At 39.1% G+C, this 20,743-nt stretch overlaps 1 protein-coding gene across 1 annotated transcript in view; it reads right to left on the bottom strand.

Annotated features, from left to right (window-relative positions):
• Positions 1–20,033, bottom strand: part of LOC114651574 (zinc finger protein 41-like) — a 51,659-nt gene extending 31,626 nt beyond the window's left edge. The window contains exon 1 of the mRNA XM_028801395.2: positions 19,890–20,033. The gene's annotated coding sequence lies outside the window, so the exon portion shown is untranslated. The remainder of the gene's footprint in view (positions 1–19,889) is intronic.
• Positions 20,034–20,743: the final 710 nt, after the last annotated feature.

The raw sequence follows: 20,743 nt of genomic DNA, 5'->3' as shown, positions 1-20,743 counted from the left end.
CTAATTTGACCCTTTTGACAACAACGTGTAAATGTATAACTTGTATTGCCAGTTGTTTCTTCAGGGAAGTGAAGTGAATGACAATGATTGTAAATGACATTCATTAATCCGAATGAATTTTCCTGGTGTATGTTTTGCTTGTGCCGTTTGAGAGGCGCGTTGTTGCATGTGTAGTATTTGGGACGTGTTGTTTTGGAGCTGTAATCGATTTGCTTGTGCTGTGTGAGAAGCCCGTTGTAGCCTTCGCTGCCATTAACGTATGTCTGAGACGGGAGGTGTTTCGTTTTGAATCTGTGCCTGTTGCGATGCAGCACTTTGATTGATAGTTTGCGTCATGTGGATCTAGGATGTAGATTTGTGCATATTAAATGAACTATTGTAGGATCTAATGCAGTTCATAAAGTTTTTACTTTTAGGTACATCGTTAGTTAGAAGCTTTAGTTGAGCTTTGCGTTTTTGGAGTCGAGTCATTTTTTCTTTTAGAAATATGGATAAGTAATAAGGAGTATTGCACTCACTGTTAATATGGAGCCTTTTCTGCGGTTGAACGGTTAATAGTGCCTTATTGTAATGAGATCCACCTATGCTGCATAGCCATCTATTATGGATAAGTAATAAGGAGGATCGCAGTCACTGTTAATATGTTTCCTTTTCTGCAGTTGAACGGTTAATAGTGCTTTATTGTACGGAGATCCACCAATGCTGACACCTATGCTGTCTAGTGTGAAGGTGTTGATGTTCACTGTAGAATATGTGGCTTAGGGTATCACTTCTTATGGATGTGTGTGTGGGGGGGGTTGAGGATTGTTGTCGCGCGAGCGTCTTCTTTCTTTTTGTGTTCCTGTGTCTTGTTGAATCCCCCTGTTTGTGTGTGTCCCGTCCCTTGCTTGTAGGGTCTGTGGGGTGGTTTTGTGTTCTTTTTTTTGTGTTCCATGGGCTTGTTGAATCCCCCTCTTGGTGTGTGTCCCGTCCGGTGCCTGTGGGGGGGGGGGGGGGGGGGGGGGGGTGCCTTGCTGTTGTGCGCGAGCCTCTCTTTTTTTTTGGGTCTAGTCTCGTGTGCAATGTGTTTCGTGCTTTGCCTGCGTTTCCTCATTTCTCCATTTTTCCTGTGCTCACTCCTTTTTTCTGTGGTCTTGTCCGCCTCTCGCGGCCCCTCATCCGCCTCTCTCGCCCTCTTTTGTCCGCCTTTCTCGGCTCCTCCCTGCCGACTCTCGCGGACTCTTTTTGCGCCTGCGCAGTACGTCTTTTTGCAGCTACGGCCCATTGCCGGATGTGCCTGTGTCCATCATCCGGTTTAGCATTCTCGGTTAGTAATATGGATTACACAGACAGACAGATATTAGTTTTACTATTGTTGGTAGGATAAGATCGATAGATAAAAATCTGGTGTTAAAGATCATGAATCAAATGAATCAAATGGAAGAAACAGCAGACTAATAAGATAAAGAACTATCCAAGCACCCTATAACACCCTTTCTTTGGGACAGACAGTCTAACAAGCCATAAAACCAACAGATCATTCACCACTGCATCAAACCACTGTGGCAACATACAGTCCTGTTTAAAGTTTAAAAGTCCATTACTTCTTGTGTGATCATTTATGTTTTTTTAATGACAAACGTGCATATTTAATCAGAACTGTTTACTTCCTAATTGAAGTTTAATGACTCGCCAGTTAGTGTTTTGTAAGAAAACATCAATGCAACAAACACTATTCAGGTTCAAAAATAAGTTACCCTTAGTTAGAATATTAGAAAAGTTGTGAAGAGACCAGGCAATTCAGCTCAACAATCATATGTATCCTAATCACCTAAATTGTCCAAAATAACATAACATTGAGATTTGAAGGTCCTAAACTCCAGATTTCCAGTACACTATTCGGTAATTTATTATATACGTCTGTAGTTCTTTGAGTGAACAAAAACTGTGTAACATTAGTGCATAATCAGCGCTTAACACATTTCCAACTGTGTCCCCATCTTCTTGTTAAAGAGTTTATTTTAAAATAATAGCCTTAATCCACTGTATTAATTTCTTTCATGATTTTAAACACTTCTATCAGGTGACCTTTGAACCTTTTCACTTTAAGCAAATAGATGTTAAATCTCTCTTCATACCTTTTAGACACAAAATCAGCCTAGTCACTCTTCTTTGGACTTTCACTAGTGCCGTTATATCTTTTTTGTAATATGGTGACCAAAATTGCACTGAAGTTAATGTCGTCCGTCTTCCGACGGAGTTAATGTTGGACAATTACTTAATGAAATGGATTAATAAGAAAATGCCAAAGCAGATTTACCTTGCATACTTGTTAGGGCCAATACCTCAAATACATGATTAAGTGGCCCTGCCCCCTTGGGCTCCACATAAAACTACAGCATATATTCATCTATCCATACGTTTTCCAAACCAGCTTTATCCCAAGCATAATATAAAATTTCAAAATATTTAATATAAGTCATAACATAAAATTAAATGAACATAAACAGAATAAATAAAATAACATTTCAAAAACAAGTGTTATGTTAATAGTTAGTGTTCATTCCCTATTTTTCAAGTGCTTTTTGGTTTTATGCACTTTTTGCTTATATTGTTACAATTACTAATTATTTAGTATTTTTGTGCATTTTCAGAGAATTTTGAACTTTTGAAGCCTGTTCCTAATTTTTGGCCTTGAAGCCCGTGCTTTGAGGATTTTGAAGACAAGCTGCATCAGTTAAGGCAGGTTCCTAAGTGTTCACTGGCAAACATGGAATGATAGTGTTTATGATCTTGCCAGGGTTCCTCCTTTGGCTCATGCTTAAAGTGCTTCTAGTTTGTCTTTGCCTTTGTTTTTTTTAAAATATAAAATCACTAACGTTCATTATTTTCAATCATTTTTTTATAATATTGCTCTATTCATTCATTTATTTGTTTACTTATGTATTATTTGTTATTTTTACACTGCTTATTGCATGGAATTTTGCAATAGCGAAACTGATTAAAACAGGTGTAGTTTTAAAAGATTTTTGAGGAGGGGTGTGGAAAGAAATAAACATTGCACTTTTAAGTTTCTGGCAGCACCATACATATCTTTAGGACCTCTATATTTCTCAGAGAAGGGTCTAGATAAAAACAGAAAATCTGTCTTTTGGAAATGCTCCAAGACTAATCATAATCTACAATGAGAAGAAAACTAAGAAAAAGGCTATAACCCAGTGAGGGAATGAAACTGTTATCCAGGTTATTTGAGAAGAAAATGCTGATCCTTTGGTCTTAGATGAGATCCTACTTAGGTTGGTACAAAACATTGTGACTATTGATTACTGTGTTCTACCATCATCCCTAGTATATACCTACTGCTTGATGGGAATTATGTACTTTTATCAGTTGCCTCTCCCAATTACAATCCTTTTCCCTGATACAACATACAGTCTATATTTTAAGTTAGACCAATAAGAATACAAATGCAATATTTTGTAAACATTTGTTTGTTTACTAACAGCCAAACCAAAAGATATTGATTTTATTTTTTACCTTAATACAGTTGAAGACAAAAGTTTACATACACTTATAGTGATTTTTAAAACCCCTCCACAGGTTTTATACTAACAAATTGTAAATTTGGCATATCATTTAAGACATCTGTTTTGTGCAGATAGTAATTTTTTCCAACAATGTTCACAGACCTTAGAGTATTTCACTTTTTATTGACTATATCACAATTCCAGTGTCTCATAAGTTTACATACACTTTGTTAACTGTGCCTTTAAACAGCTTGGAAAATTCTTGAAAATGATGTCAAGCCTTTAGGCAATTAGCTCCTGAGAGCCAATTAGCCTAATTAGAGTCAACATGTGGATGTATGCTAAGGCTTACCATCAAACTCATTGTCTCTTTGCTTGACATAATGGAAAAATCTAAAGAAATCAGCCATGACCTCAGGAGAAAAAATAAATATATAATTGTGGACCTCCAGAAATCAGGTTCATACTAGTGAACAATTTCCAAATGCCTGAAGGTTCCACGTCCAAACAGTAATACACAAGTGTAAACATCAGGGGACCACACAGCCGCCATACCGCATTGAAAGGAGACACATTCTGTCTCCTTGAGATGAACGTACTTTGACACGAAAAGTGCAAATCAATCCCAGAACAAAAGCAAAGGACCTTGTGAGGATGCCGGAGGAAACAGGTAGACATGTATCCCATATCCTATATCAACATAATCTGAAAGGCTGCTCATCAAGGAAGATGCCACTGCTCCAAAGCCTCCATAAAAAAAGACAAGACTGCAGTTTGCAATGGCACATGGGGACAGAGATCTTACCTCCTGGAGAAACATCCTCTGGTCTGATGAATCAAAGTGTCAAACCGATTGGTCCTAATGACCAGTTATGTTTGGAGGAAAAAGGGTGAGGCTTGCAAGCCAAAAGAACACCAACCCAACCATCAAGCATAGGAGTGGGAGCATCATGTTATGGGAGGGACTGATACACTTCACAAAATAGATGGCATCATGAGGAAGGAATGCAGGAACATCTCAAAAGCTCAGCAAAGAACTTGAAGCTCAGTCACAAACAGGTCTTCCAAATGGACAATGACCCCAAACATACCTTTTGCGGCAAAATGGTTTGGGACAACTAGGTCATGGTATGAAAGTGGACATCACAAAGCCCCGACCTCAATCCGACTGAAAATTGTGGGCAGAACTAAAAAAGAGTGTGCAAGCAAGGAGTTCTAAAGAACCTGTCCCAGTTACAGCAGTTCTGTCCGGAGGAATAGGCCAGAATTCCAGCAACATATTGTAAAAAGCTTCTGGATGGCGACCCAAAATGTTTGGCTCAAGTTACACAATTTAAAGGCGATGCTACCAAATATTAATGAAGTGTATGTGAACTTGTGACTCACTTGAACTGTGATATAGTCAATAGAAAATGAAATACTTTGAGGTCTGTTAACATCGTTGGAAAAATAATGACTTTTACCCTGGACAAAGTAAATGTCTAAAACCAGTGGTGCCCAACCTTTCATAATATGGGGGCCAAACTTGACTTTTCTGTGAATTTCGCGGGCTACAACGTATGCGAAAATTAAATATGGATATTTAAAATTATTCTAGTTACCGAAACGTGAGAAAAGAAATGAAAAATCAATAAATTGGTGGACTCACCATCCGATGCTTATCTTATTAGTGCGATGTCTGCAGTTGTTTTTCAGAAACCAGTTTCGGAATGTTTGGGTGAAGAATTGTCGCATTGACCCTTGGCACAGAATGAAGATGATCGACTGTAATGCGAGAACGTGACCCGGTTTTTGCTCTCTTCATCACGGAGAAAGTTTGTTCACAAACGTATGTGCTCGCAAACGCCATGGTCATTTTCAGTCCTTCCTTTGGCAAATTTGGAAAGTTCACTGGTAACAGTTCAGCATAAAACTCTGGTAAGAGATTTTTCTCTAAATTTATCCTTCAGAGACGTATTGCATTGTAACTCGATCAGTTCCAGTTGTAAATCAGTTGGCGCAGTGGGAACGTCAACTGAAAACGGATTTTCAAACAAATGAAATCTGCAAACCTCTCCTCAAAATTTTTCACTCAGCAGCTTCAGAAGTTGGACCATTCTTCTTTTTGGGAAGTGAACGTTCACGATCACTTGCGATACTTCTCTGAACAAGTCTTCCCCATTGTTCCACTCATACTTTTCATTGCCGCCAACTCCTCAGTAATTTGAAAAGTAGTGTTTATACCACGAATAAACACCAACAATTGAGCAGTGTCTGTCACATCTGTAGATTCATCAGCAGCAATTGAAAACATTTCAAATTGACCCACCTTCGTCTTCAGTTGCAGCAGAAGATCGCTTCCCAAATCTTCAACTCATCTTGTGATTGTCATTCGAGACTAACAGTCTCAATTGCACTCTTTTTCTCCGGCACAGTTCTTCTACCACCGCAAGAATGCACTTTTTCACACATTCACCTTCGGAAAATGGTTTGGCTTCCTTACTCAATATGTGAGTAACCCGAAAACTCGCTCGAACTGCTGCTTCGTTTTCTTTTCTTCTTTTATTAAACAGTTTTGTTAATCCACCAACCTCTTCACGCAACTTGGCAATCTTCTCTTCATGCGACAAACCAACACATTGATTATACTTTGTTTTGTGTTTAGTTTCATAGTGTCTTTTAATATTGTGCTCCTTGAATACTGCAACCGTCTCCTTGCAGATGAGACACAGTGGTTTCTCATCTTGTTGTACAAAAAAATACAAATTTGTCCACTTCTCCTGAAAATTCTTGCACTCTGAATCAACCTTTCGTTTCTTCCTTTCCGGCATTTTCCACGGCTACACCGATAGCACCATCTACTCAAATCACATGCCGAAGGCAAACTGTCTGACACGGGAAAATATCGCAATTACGATGACCCATAGTATTTCTTGTAAGGCGCAGGGGGACGCCACACGTTACGACGCGAGTTTCTGCTCCATTCCTCAACGACGTTGAGTCAACGTGGTTGGTCATTATTCGAAGGTAGGAGGGGCGTGGGGTGGGGGAAGACTTCTTCAAAAATCAGACAATGTGATTTTCTGGATTTTTTTTTCTCATTTTGTCTCTCATAGTTGAGGTATTCCTATGATGAAAATTACAGGCCACTCATCTTTTTAAGTGGGAGAACTTGCACAATTGGCGGCTGACTAAATACTTTTTTGCCCCACTGTATATATGTTTGGTATTCCTCTTTTCAGAATTTATCTTTACTTTAATGTGATGTTAGATTTTCAGATTCTTATTCCATTTATAAATTATAAACTAAAAAAAATATCAAGAACTCACGCCTCGCGAGATGACAATTTGTGCCAAGTGATTTAACCACACCCGGAGCCAGAAATAAAAGACAAAGTGTAGATGACAAAGACAGCTGCTGTACAGGCTTTTAAATGTTTGAAGCTCCACTTGAGATTGCAGATGACACAGCACAGCAGCAGCAAGCCAGTAGCTGATCAAGCAAAATGGAGGTTTAAAAAAAAAAAAAAAAAAAAAAACCTATTTGTTTCCCATTGTATCACCATTTAAGAGGGGGTTTCGGAGGAGCGACCACGTTTCCTTGGGGTGTGTTCAGCCCCCCACTTCACAACAAGAGTGGCAGAGATATGACATGGCTGGAATGTGGCGCAGGTTGGGGGGGTAGGAGAGTGAAGCGAGCAGGGAGTAACCCTGTAGTATTATATATAATTATGTAGAAATTGTTGAGTATTTATTTGCAGTACGATTCACCCCCCCCCCCCCCCCTAGTTATTTTTACTACTCTCAGCTCTAGATCATAGTGATGAATTAAATTAATCAAATGAACTGATTCACTTAAATAGGTAGTTTGAATTATTCCACTCCTGCCTGCTCCAATATGAAATTTCCCACTGCTCAGGTGGGGTGCAAGATAAAATCCCCCTCTCACTACCAATGCTTTAGAACCAATTCCTGTCGGCACGAAGACGGGCAAGGAACTAAGAAGGAAGGAGTTTCATGAAAGGGAGCCTCTTTTAATAGGCAAGTCCATATTGCAAACTCCCTCATAACAGTGTCTTTCTGTACCTCTCTCAGGTCCACTGCACTAGTGTTAACAATATTCTTTAAGTTTTGGCAAACATTTTTGTTGTATTATAATTTTTAGAATGGTTTTAAAAATTGCAAGGCTAATGCAGAAGACAAATGTTAAATTGCACTTCTCAATGAAGATTTCGTCACAGAATAACAAAGGTTTTTAAAAGTGCATTTTTCATGTGGATTTTAGAAAATTTACTCAGAAACTTTTTTTTAAAAATCACACCTAGTTTTTGAGTAAAATTCAGGATTAAAATGTTTTTATTGCCATTTGTGAACATTTTATAACTTTCTAGTAGAGCAAAAAAGTATGCTATGCGGGCAGTAACATGTTGGACTTTTGGGGGAATCAAAAGGCAGATAACTACCAAGAAATAGTGGAGGATCTTTTACAATGCCATGGGATATCTTTAAAAATTCATTTCTTGAATTCTCCATTGGATGTTTTCTTTTGAAATTTCAGAGTGGTCAGCAACAAGCATGATGAACAGTTTCATCAGGATATTTCTGAAATGGAAAAGCGCTGGACCCTTAAGAAGGATATTCCTGAAGTTAGGTATAGCAGAAAATTGTGCACTTCTAACTTTTAGGCGAGATATTCCCAAAATGTCTATATTGAGTAAACATGTTTATTTTAAATTTTAATTAATTGTGTGTCACTTAAAATCCTTGCATGCTAGATGAAATCTGACTGGATATTTGAATTCAGCACAAAAACACTAAGATTCATCTATATTGATTGATCTCACAAAAAAAGCTTACATTTTGCTATTTTAGTAATAATTGCAGTGGATAATTATATGAAACATTACACTTTTAGTGTTCATTAATATTAAAAACCTTTGTCATTCCTTACAAAATAAATACAAGTACAGGCTGAACAGAAACGCAATCACACAGTATTGTGGGAATTACATCTTTCTTGTTGACATTCAATACTGGGTTTTCAAGAAGTAACTAAATTACATTTTAATTAAAAAATGTGCACATTTTGTCTGTTTTGATCATACATATGGATAATGGACGTTTTTCTACATAATTTGGTTACAGTGAATTGGTTGCAGTGGGGATTCCATAGATCTTTAACATATAATTTCTCCAGGAAAACACGAGATTAGCATGGTTTTCTCAGCCAACACTACAACCTACATGGGGTAAATAACACATTAAAAAATATATACATTTTTGGATTGAGTACTTAAAAAAAGAACACAAGATAAGTTTGGTCGTTTACATCATTACATGATGCTTAAAAATTAACATGTACTTTAATTTATAGCCAACTTGATTAAGGTAATGCATGCCTTTCTGGACTACCAATAAAATATAAAAATCAGAAGCAGCTTGCTCAAAATGCAGCAGCAGGAATCCTAATTAAAATGAGAAAATCTGAACACATTCACTTGAATTAGCATCATTATATTCCCTGCCTGTTTCTTTGTAAATTGATTTTAAAAGACTCTTAACACACTGCCAGTTTCTCAGCCTTCCTATACTTCAAACCACCTGCCCCCACCAATCCCTACTTGCAATCTCTGATCTCCATAAAGTGATGTATAAAAGAACTGGTGAATGGCCTTTTGCTTTTAAGCACCTAAAAGATCAAATATTTACTGCTAGAGAAATACTATGTAGCCAAACATCTCTGTGCACCTGACCATCACACTTATATCAGCTTGTTGGACATACCATTCCAAAAACATGGGCATTAATAAAGAGAGCTGCTAACCCAACTCCAATTTGCAGTTATAACAGCCTCCATTCTTCTTCCCACTACTGTAGATTTTGTAGTGTGTCTGTGAAAATATGGGCCCATACAACCAAAAGAGCATTTGTGAGGACAGACCTGGCTCACGATCGGTGGTCCAATTCATCGCAAAGGAGTTCAACAGGGTTGAGTGCAGACAACTCAAGTTTCTCCATTTCTTTACAGACCTAGCTGTACACACTGGGACACAGTCATGCTTCTATACAGACTGGCCTTCACCACACTGAAGTGCACAATTGTCTAAATTGTCTCTGTACATTGTAACATTAGCAATACTCTTTACTAGGACCATGGGGCAAAGCCAAAACCATGCCATTAGCCAGCCTCCACCAAACTTTACAGTATGCACTACGCAGTCCAGATGATAGTGTAATCCTAATATATGCCAATCTCAAATTAATTATTGAGACTGCCAGATAGTAAATCATGATTTCACCACTCCACATTTCCCACTACCCAACAGTCCAGTGGTGTCATGCTTTCTACTACTCCAGCCAATGCTTGGGATTGCATATAGTGATCTTTGACTTGTGTACAGCTGTTCAGCCATGAAACCCCATTTCATGAAGCTCCTAACACATGGTTCTTGTGCTCATATTGCTTCTAGATGCAGTTTTGAACTATATTGTTAACGATTACACAGAGGAGAAGTGCCAGGGGTCTTCAATTACAGTCTTAAGGGTCTGTAATGGTGGAGCTTTTCACTTTAACCAGTTTCTTAATTAGAACATTTTTAATTGCTAATAAAGCAAAATAAATGTATGTTACTATTACTTAACTTGCTAATTACAATTCAAAACCCTTAACTGCCTATTGTTTAATTTTTAAACCACTACATTTAGGTTTTAATTGCTGCCTGTTTTCTTAACTAGCCATCAGTTAATAATGAGATGCAAATGACAAAGGAACCATCAACTCTCTAGCTAAAGTACATCCAATTAAACCTGTGCAAGTATCGTGTTAATAAAGTGTTTTGAAATAAATGAGAGAGAATGGAAGAACCACAAAACATATGGATAACGCTTTGAGCTGCACCTTTTATGAAAACATGGCACAAAAAATATTCTTAATGCTCACTGAACAAAAAAAGAGCCTCTATTGCAGGGGTCCTCAGGGATGATCCTAAAGAGCCACAGTGGCTGCAGGCTTTCCGTCCAACTAGTTTCCTTATTAGAACTCAGTCCTTGCTGATAATGAAACTTGGTATTTAACTATTTGGCGTGTTAGTGTTTTCATTCTTCCAAGACAAATTGTAATTGCACTGCAGAGATTCCTTCTCTGAGAACATTATCCATGTGTTTTGTGGACCGGAACAGATTTAAAACTTCAGGCTCCTTCCAGTTCCCCTCTCATTTATTTCTAAACAGTTTTTTTTAAACACAGACTCTTCATAGTGCATAAGCACAGGTTTAAAAGGAAGCATGTTAACTGGACAGTTGCTGGTTTATTGGTTATCTGCATTTTATTACTAAGAAATATCTGGTTAAGAAAACAGGCAACAATTAAAACAAATGCAACTGCTAAAACTAAAATAGTATTCGGAACACTTAATTGCCTAACAGGCAAGATAACTAAAATTAAGCCCAAAAAGCATACTGCTTTAGTAGTAAATAAATAGGATCTAATTAAGAAATTGGTTGAAGTGAAAACCTGCAGCCACAGCAGATGTTCAGGACTGTAATTGACGATCTCTCTACAAACTAACTAAAATTTGTCTTTGATGAATGAAAGCACTAATAAGGCATATAGTTAAAAACGAAGTTTCTTTATCAGCAAGGACTGAGTTCTAATTAGGAAACTGGCTGGTATGAAAACCTGTAGCCACTTCAGAGCCATGACTGAGGACCCCAGCTCCATTGCACATATTAAAGAAAAGCACCAAATTTAAGTCGGTCGTTCCGGGCAACTTTTTTCTTGCACTTAAATCTTCCTCAGACTGGCACAGTCACAGCTTTGAGCAACCGTGTCAGTGACAACTCGGCAATGAAAACACGGCACTTGCTACAGTCCACTCTCAGCTTTGTGGTCATTAGGTTTTCACTAACAAAAACCATTAAAACTGAATGAACACAATAATGCTAAATACTGACTTAAGTTGTGTAAAAAAAAATAACAAGCGGATCATGCAGCCGAAAACAATTCCATAATGCTACATTAACACAACAAATTCATAGAGGAATAATATTAGCAAAATACACATAATTAGCTTGAATAAATTACACTGAAATAGCTTAATATTTATAATAGATTCAAAAAATATTCTGACCCCTTCACTTTCTGCCCAATTTATTGTGTTATCCATTTAAAATTAAATCTACGTTTGCCTTTTTTGCCCATCAATCTACACACAGCAACCCATAATGACAAAGTAAAAACCTGTTTTCAGAAAGCTTTACAAATCTCTGTATTATATAAAAAAATCCTGGGACGAGATACTTTCAAGTCACACAAGACAAGACTTTGTGCCAAGAGATTTAACATCGCAGGGTGTGGAAATAAAAGATAAAGTAGAACGTCGTAAAGAGGTTCAAAAATATTGGCGCGATACGCATGCAGAGCAGGTCAGAGATAATGAAAGTACGAAAATTTGAAAGTCTCAAAAAAAAAAAAATGATATTAAAAATCGCATTAGTGCAAACAAATGGAAATTATTACTTTGTGAAATAACGGAACAGCAAAAAAAGATCGAATATATTGTTCGGATTTAAACTTTAAGTCAGAGACTTCTAGATTGTCTAATTCATGTTGCCATCAGAGAAAAGTAGTGTTTCTTCCCAATGAAGAGGCGTATCCATGAGAATTAAAAGATTTGTTGTTTGGTGAAAATGAAATCCACATACTCGAGCGGTAGAGGTGCGAAGTGGCTGGCACGTAGTGCAGACCAGGGGGTTGTCGAGTGAAGCCCCTTAGTTTATTAAAAAAAATCAAAAATGGAACTCCTTCATTGATACAAGTACTCAGACCCTTTGCTGCAACACTTCAAATTGTGCACTGGTGCATCCGGTTTCATTTATTCCTCCTAGAGCTTCCTAGACCTTAGATTGGAGTCTACCTGTGGCAAGTTGAACTGATTAGATATTGTTTAGAAAGGCTTGTGTGTTATACACAGGTCCAGTCAAGTCACTAAAACAAGCCATGAAGTCTCCGTAGAACTCTGCTCAAACTGTGGTGAGGCACGGGTCAAGGCAAGGGGATCAAATCATTTGTAAAAGTTTTCTGTAATCCAAGGAGCAACATAGAATCAAAAATTGTGAAATGGAAAAAGTTTGAGTTTGGAACCACCAGAACTCTTCCTAGAGTTGGCCATTGCCATCCAGCCAAACTAGGCAATGAGGCAAGAAGGGCCTTGGTCACGAACGTGAACAAGTTCCCAATGATCACTCTGAAATAGCTTCAGGAGAACCTGTCCAAAGGGCAACCATCTCATCAATACTTGTGGCAGAACGCATCATCTTAAAATTAAAGAAAGCAACTTATCCTCTAACATGACAAATCAGTAATCAGGCAGGAGAAAAACTGCTCATTGCATATTTTAACTACTCCTCAGCAAAATGCCTTATAGGGAGCATTCTTCAAAAGCAGTCTGTTACAGCATAGTTGGAATGATCACAAAATGAAAGCAGAAGCTCACTTATTGATAAATGAATTTACATAGTAGTGCTGATTAAAGCTTACATATCATACTCCGATTAGTTAAAAACATGAGGTGTTTAGCATTGAGCATAACCAGCCTAACTAAAAGTCCTTCTCCATTAAGACCTTCTACATTATACCCTTGTTCCTCAGTACCTCTTAGTTTAGACATTACCCTTGAAACATCTGTGTATATAACACCTGTCCAGTTTTTATTATTTACACTTTATAGGACATCTGCTAATCTCTTAATCATGTATTTAGTGTATTACATCAACCTGCTCCTGGCACATTCCTGTCTTTGTTGTACACTTGACCTTTACCTGGTTTTCTTATATGCCTGAACAGGTTTCTGACATGTATTAACCCTTTTATACTTGTAGTACTAGGGTGTTGTACTGTGTTAGCCAATAAAAGGTGTCATTTTGCTTGACTTTTCACTACATTCATAATGGCTAACTAAAAAGATTACAATATGCAAGCTTTCGAGGCATCTCTTGCCTGAAGAAGGGGCCTGAGTTGCCTTGAAAGCTTGAATATTGTAATCTTTTTAGTTAACCAATAAAATGTGTCATTTTCTTTGACTTTTCACCCTTTTATACTTCTAAGATGGCAAAAAAAATATCCTAAATAACTATGTGAACCATAATTCTAATTTGTGTCCCACACACTCCATCAATCAGACATATACAGCAGAGAGGCCAACTCCTGCTTGGAACTTGACTAACAGTCTTTAAAGGTCTCGGACAGCAAGAGGAAAAAGAGCATCCTGTCTGATGAGACAAAACTTAATTTACAGGCAGAACTTCAAGCACTGTTCATGGTGAAGACCAAGCACTGCTCACAACATGCCTAATACCTTCCCTATAGTGAAGCATGGTGGTGGTAACATTATGCAGTTGGGTTGCTATTGGATAGTATGGACAGGGAAACTAGCTGCATTCATCCTTCTCTCAATTCTAACCAAATACAGTGGGGCAAAAAAGTATTTAGTCAGCCACCAATTGTGCAAGTTCTCCAACTTAAAAAGATGAGAGAGGCCTGTACTTTTCATCATAGGTATACCTCAACTATGAGAGACAAAATGAGAAAAAAAATCCAGAAAATCACATTGTCTGATTTTTAAAGAATTTATTTGCAAATTATGGTGGAAAATAAGTATTTGGTCACCTACAAACAAGCAAGATGTCTGGCTCTCACAGACCTGTAACTTCTTCTGTAAGAGGCTCCTCTCTCCTCCACTCGTCACCTGTATTAATGGCACCTGTTTGAACTCGTTATCAATATAAAAGACACCTGTCCACAACCTCAAACAGTCACACTCCAAACTCCACTATGGCCAAGACCAAAGAGCTGTCAAAGGACACCAGAAACAAAATTGTAGACCTGCACCAGGCTGGGAAGACTGAATCTGCAATAGGTAAGCAGCTTGGTGTGAAGAAATCACCTGTGGGAGCAATTATTAGAAAATGGAAGACATACAAGACCACTGATAATCTCCCTCGATCTGGGGCTCCACGCAAGATCTCACCCCATGGGGTCAAAATGATCACGAGAACGGTGAGCAAAAATCCCAGAACCACACAGGAGGACCTAGTGAATGACCTGCAGAGAGTTGGGACCCAAGTAACAAAGGCTACCATCAGTAACACACTACACCACCAGGGACTCAAATCCTGCAGTGCCAGACGTGTCCCCCTGCTTAAGGCAGTACATGTGCAGGCCCGTCTGAAGTTTGCTAGAGAGCATTTGGATGATCCAGAAGAGGATTGGGAGAATGTCATATGGTCAGATGAAACCAAAATAGAACTTTTTGGTAAAAACTCTACTCATCGTGTTTGGAGGAGAAAGAATGCTGAGTTGCATCCAAAGAACACCATACCTACTATAAAGCATGGGGGTGGAAACATCATGCTTTGGGGCTGTTTTTCTGCAAAGGGACCAGGACGACTGATCCGTGTAAAGGAAAGAATGAATGGTGCCATGTATTGTAAGATTTTGAGTGAAAACCTCCTTCCATCAGCAAGGGCATTGAAGATGAAACATGGCTGGGTCTTTCAGCATGACAATGATCCCAAACACAGCACCCGGGTAACGAAGGAGTGGCTTCATAAGAAGCATTTCAAGGTCCTGGAGTGGCCTAGCCAGTCTCCAGATCTCAACCCCACAGAAAATCTTTGGAGGGAGTTGAAAGTCCGTGTTGCCCAGCGACAGCCCCAAAACATCACTGCTCTAGAGGAGATCTGCATGGAGGAATGGGCCAAAATACCAGCAACAGTGTGTGAAAACCTTGTGAAGACTTACAGAAAACGTTTGACCTCTGTCACTGCCAACAAAGGGTATATAACAAAGTATTGAGATGAACTTTTGTTACTGACCAAATACTTTTTTTCCCCACCATAATTTGCAAATAAATTCTTCAAAAATCAGACAATGTGATTTTCTGGATTTTTTTTCTCATTTTGTCTCTCATAGTTGAGGTGTACCTATGATGAAAATTACAGGCCACTCTCATCTTTTTAAGTGGGAGAACTTGCACAATTGGCGGCTGACTAAATACTTTTTTGCCCCACTGTACATAGATGTCCTTGAAGAAAACCTGCTCCAGAGTGCACAACACCTCAGACTGGAGTGACCATGTACCTTTCATCATGACAATGACTCAAAGCACTCAGACAAGACAATGCTGAAGTGACTTCAGGAAAGTCTCAGATTATCCTTGTGGTCCAAACTTAAATCCCATAGCACATCTGTGGAGAGACCTGAAGATGGCAGTGAACAGATGCTTCCCATTCAATCGAACAGAGCATTAGAGGATCTGCCAGGAAGAACGGCATAGACTCCCCAAATCTGGGCGTGCAAAACTTGTAGAGACTTGCCCAAGTAGACTCAAGGCTGGAATTGCTGCCAATGGAGCTTCTACAAAGTACAGGTCTAAGGGTCTAAATGCTTATATAAAGGGGAAATTTTAGTTTTTCATTTTTAATAAATTTGCAAACCCTTCTTTACACAGATTTTCATTTTGTTTTTAGGGGTTACTTCGGTGTAGATAAAGATTGGAAGTGTATCCACTCAAAATTAAATCTACAATACACTAAAGAAAATGCAGGGATCTGAATACTTTCTGAATCCACTGTATGGGTTAAACAATGTAGAAGTATAGGGCACCAATAAAAGCCAACAATTCATATGAAATCAATGTCCACAAATCATTCAAATAATTGCAATGATTTTTTTTTCAGTTAGCTTTATCATGGTACCTTCACACTACAAAGACATTATTAAATTATTCCATCCATCCATCCATTTTCCAACCCGCTGAATCTGAACACAGGGTCACGGGGGTCTGCTGGAGCCAATCCCAGCCAACACAGGGCACAAGGCAGGAACCAATCCCGGACAGGGTGCCAACCCACCGCAGGACACACACAAACACACCCACACACCAAGCACACATTAGGGCCAATTTAGAATCGCCAATCTACCTAACCTGCATGTCTTTGGACTGTGGGAGGAAACCTACGCAGACAAGGGGAGAACATGCAAACTCCACGCAGGGAGGACCCGAGAAGCGACCCCGGGTATCCTAACTGCAAGGCAGCAGCGCTACCCACTGCGCCACTGTGCCGCCCTTAAACTATTCCTCCTGTGGCAAATGCTCTTCCACTTTAATATTACTACTTATTTTTTGGCTTATGCCTTTTCCATATAGCATTTAAGATACAGTTAGCAACCTTTTTGTTTGTTTTTGCAAATGGAGCAAGGCAGGTAAAGTGACACTATACCACACTGCCATTTTCTTGCCTGTTACTGTCTCCTGAGGCACATTTAGCCGGGCTAAGCCCTGCAAAATATCATGAACAGACACCAATGTCGATGGGTATAATTTTTACTTGTTGAATTTTTGGGATTTATCACATTATCCCCCCCCCCCCCCCCCCCCAAATATATGACACCCACATTACTTAATACTTTGGTCTGGACCATGTTTTGTCGTTGCTAACTCTTGTAGGACACTCCTGCACATTTGAACCTTAATGCATTTTGTACATAAAGATACCCCAACATACCTTTTAGCTCTTTCTCAACATTATGTTGAATCTGGGCAGAGATTAGCTGCATGAAAATACACCCAAGTAAGAACCCTTTGCTGTTTACTAGAAACCCTCCTGCTAAGGAAAGGAGGGCTGAACCTGAACATGGCGAGTATTGTCTATTATATGAATTTATAGCATATTTAAATAAATATTTATGTAATATGACTTGTTTTGGTACCTTTCAGAAGCTGTTTTAAATCTGTGTAAGAACACTGTGCTTGACTTCAAGGACGTCTGCTGTAAAAGAATGAATTAAACTGCGTCACTAGTAGCCCAATGGGAATCGACTCAATTCTTTGCTGCACGGAATGCAATTTAAGTGTTGCCGATCCATTGAATAAGATGCAGGAGTAAATGAAACTGAATCTTTTGAAACATTTCTGTCTTTTTTTGAGCCTCTGCATCAATCCAGATCACTATTTTTAATACTGTTTTTGTCAGAGTGTGCCAGCACAGAAATCAATTAGGAGGCAAAGAGCGGACATTTTCAACAAACCCACAATTGACAAGTGAACTAAAAATCAAACCACCAAAAAAAAAAAAAATACATTAAATCTTATTTGTCAGGGTATTCACCTATGTGACAAACTTCCTAGGAAAAATTTTATTTAGTCAGTCATGACAGCTTTCTGATATGGGTTATTACAAGATACTGAGTAAGTATGGAAACTACTGCACAGTACTTAAAATATGCATTATAAGGGTGTTTACTACAGAAAGGTGTTAAAAAAAAAATAGTAAAAAAGTCCTTCTCAGTTAAAGCCTAACTATATTCAAAGCAGCCGAACAATCATTCTAATTTATTCTCTTAAGGGCTATACCAGGGGTTCTCAATTACAGTCCTAGAGGGCTGCAGGTTTTCGTTTCAAGCAGTCAGGTCAGGTCTAACTGATATTGAAACTTGGTATTTAAATATATATGGCTTGTTAGTGCTTTCAATTCTTCCATATATTTTGTGATGCATCGCTCTCTCATTTATTTAAAAATGTATATTAACGCAGATACTTCATGATGCTTGCACGCAGGTTTAAATGGAAGCACGTTAGCTAGGGTGCTATTGGCTCCGTCATTTTTACCTCTTATTAACTGATGGTTGGTGAAGAAAATGGGTAACAAAACAGTCTAAACGCAGCAGTTTACGACTAAAATAGGCATTTAAGGGTTGTCAGTTATAACAAGCAAGTAAACTAAAATGAAGCCCCAAAAAGATATTGCTTTATTATTAAATAAACGGGTTCTAATTAAAAAAAACTGGTTAGAGTAACTCTGTGAATTCAGTGGATCGGAGTATCCCTGGTCTATACAGTGCTTTGACCCGCCTTCCCCTGAAGGGTACGATATAAAAACTTGGCAGTTTTAAATAGACAAAACTGTAAACAACTTATACGCATTGGCACGGATTCTAACTTACTACAAACGCCACTAAACTAAGGTAAACCAAGAATGTCTTTTACAAGACCTGATGGCTTAACACAAATCTAGAGCAATCGATTGGCCGGACATTGTAAAACTGTGAAGTCACTCCACAACAGGCGATCCGCTCAGGTAACATTGTGCACATCTATTGTTTTTTGAATTCTGTTCCATTGTTAAAGCTGCATCTTCATGAAATTTATTTCCCAAGTTTCATTGTATAGCTGGGCATGCGCTACTAATGAAGGCATGAATATAATAAAAATGTATCATCTTTAAGGCGGTATGGTGGCGCAGTGCTAAGCGCTACCACCTCAAAAAGTACCACCGCGGCCGGTCGACGTCCATGTGGAGCTTCCACACACCACACCGCACCGCTATCCCCCAAACCCTAGTGTCTGGAAGGCATTTATTGCACGTAGTCCTGATTTCTACCCACGACCACAAAGATGTGTCCATCAGGTTGAATAAAATAAAATCGTCGTGTTGGGATTCGCGGGACTCCTTGTTCGTTTGACTATCTCACGCCTATTGCTGCTTTGATGGGCTCCCGTCCCACGCGACCCTCAAGTGGATTAACTGTAAAACGTATTCTATGTTGTTATACTTCTTACAAAGATGTATCAGTAGGTTAGGTTAATATTAAAACCGTTTGCACAATTTTTCATACAAACACAATTCTACCCGGTTTATGTCTTGCGCACAGTCCTAACGAGATAGGCTCCAGTCCCGCGACACAAGCGGGAGAAAATGCGATTCAGATTATTATATGTTATTATAACGTTCGATACAGTCCGCTACACTCTGTTTGCCTGAACGATCCCCCTTCTCTGTTATCGAGACTGCCACGACCCAAATCTCCCCTCTCCGTCATCGAGACTGACACGACCCAAATTCTCTTGCGATATCCCCTCCTTCCTTTTATCCGGATACTCACGGACACGCAGAGTTCCCCCTCTCTCTCATTTGGACTACTGCTTATATGAGGTCTTCATCTCGCTCACTGTCATTCCAGTCGCTGCGTTTCACCAAATTGCTCCCTCATTAGGACTGCAGCCAAAGTGCTTCATCCGCTCTTTTGTTCATCAGGATTCTCACCGGCGCGTCACCCTCCCCTCCCTTCACGTTCGCTAATTGGGTCTCCCGCTAGCTCGCTTCACCACCTCTTCCAGTCGTCGAGACTCCCGCCAGCGCGCTCTAACCCTTCTTCAGATCAACGAGACCCCCTTCGGTGCGCTGTCGTTCTCCCATTCACGGAAACTCCCGGCAGAGCACACCCCAATTTACTAAGATTATGCAGGCGCCACCGTGCTTGCCCAACACGGAATTCTCCCACCGTAACCGCCGTCCTCATAATTCTACGCGCTACTTTCGCCAATAGAAAGTTGAAGCGTTTACCTTTCAACCTGTAGCACTTATTCCAAGAACCACGCGCCCTCCAAAGCTGAATATTCAAAAAGGTTAGACGTTTTTGACCATCTGGCGAATCGCTGTGTAATTCGAAATCTTACGGTGTGAAGCCGGCAACAATTAACAACAGAAAAGAAGTACTTCCGGTCCTTAATGCTACTCGATGTATCAGAATAAAAGTCTTCACCGTTCGCTAATTAGTTAGTTTAAATGTACATCACGCAGGTTTTGTTCTCACGAGTAAAACTGCCGCACTACCCGTGTGTGTGTGTGTGTGTGTGTGTGTGTGTGTGTGTGTGTGTGTGTGTGTGTGTTTCAGAGATATCCTGGAAAATGCTAAACATAATGTAACATTCTTAACATTTTGAAGCCGTCTCAATCCAATTCATGCCGGATGATAATTAAAAAATTAAAAAGTGACTATACTCGGGGCGACCGTTGGTTATGCAGTGCAACGTCAGTTCAAACTTGTCATATCCGTAAAAAGCCGGAGATGGCCGAACATGGCCGAAGGTAAATCCTTAGTAGTGGAAACTCACGATGTTATTTAATGTTTTTTAATCAGTTATTACTTTAAACAGCATGCCTTAAAGGACTAGCAAGAGTAAAATATGTATCAGATTTAACAAGTGAGTGGTACAATATTAGGTGTAAACGCACACAGAGCAGATTCAAGGAATGCATCATTCGTGGAGACAGATGGTAGTCGACCCGACAGGTTATTTTTTTTATTTTTATTTTTGTGCTGACTTTTTAAGTCATTCCCTGTTGTTATCCTTTTAGTTTGTTTAATACATTTTTGAAATTATAAGGAACATCTATTTATTTGATTTTGGAAGGCC

The sequence above is a fragment of the Erpetoichthys calabaricus genome, chromosome 5 (genome assembly GCF_900747795.2).
Source record: "Erpetoichthys calabaricus chromosome 5, fErpCal1.3, whole genome shotgun sequence".
NCBI classification, from domain to species: Eukaryota; Metazoa; Chordata; class Cladistia; order Polypteriformes; family Polypteridae; genus Erpetoichthys; species Erpetoichthys calabaricus.
Note: the sequence above shows the minus strand (reverse complement) of the source record. Positions and strands in the feature narration are given on the sequence as shown.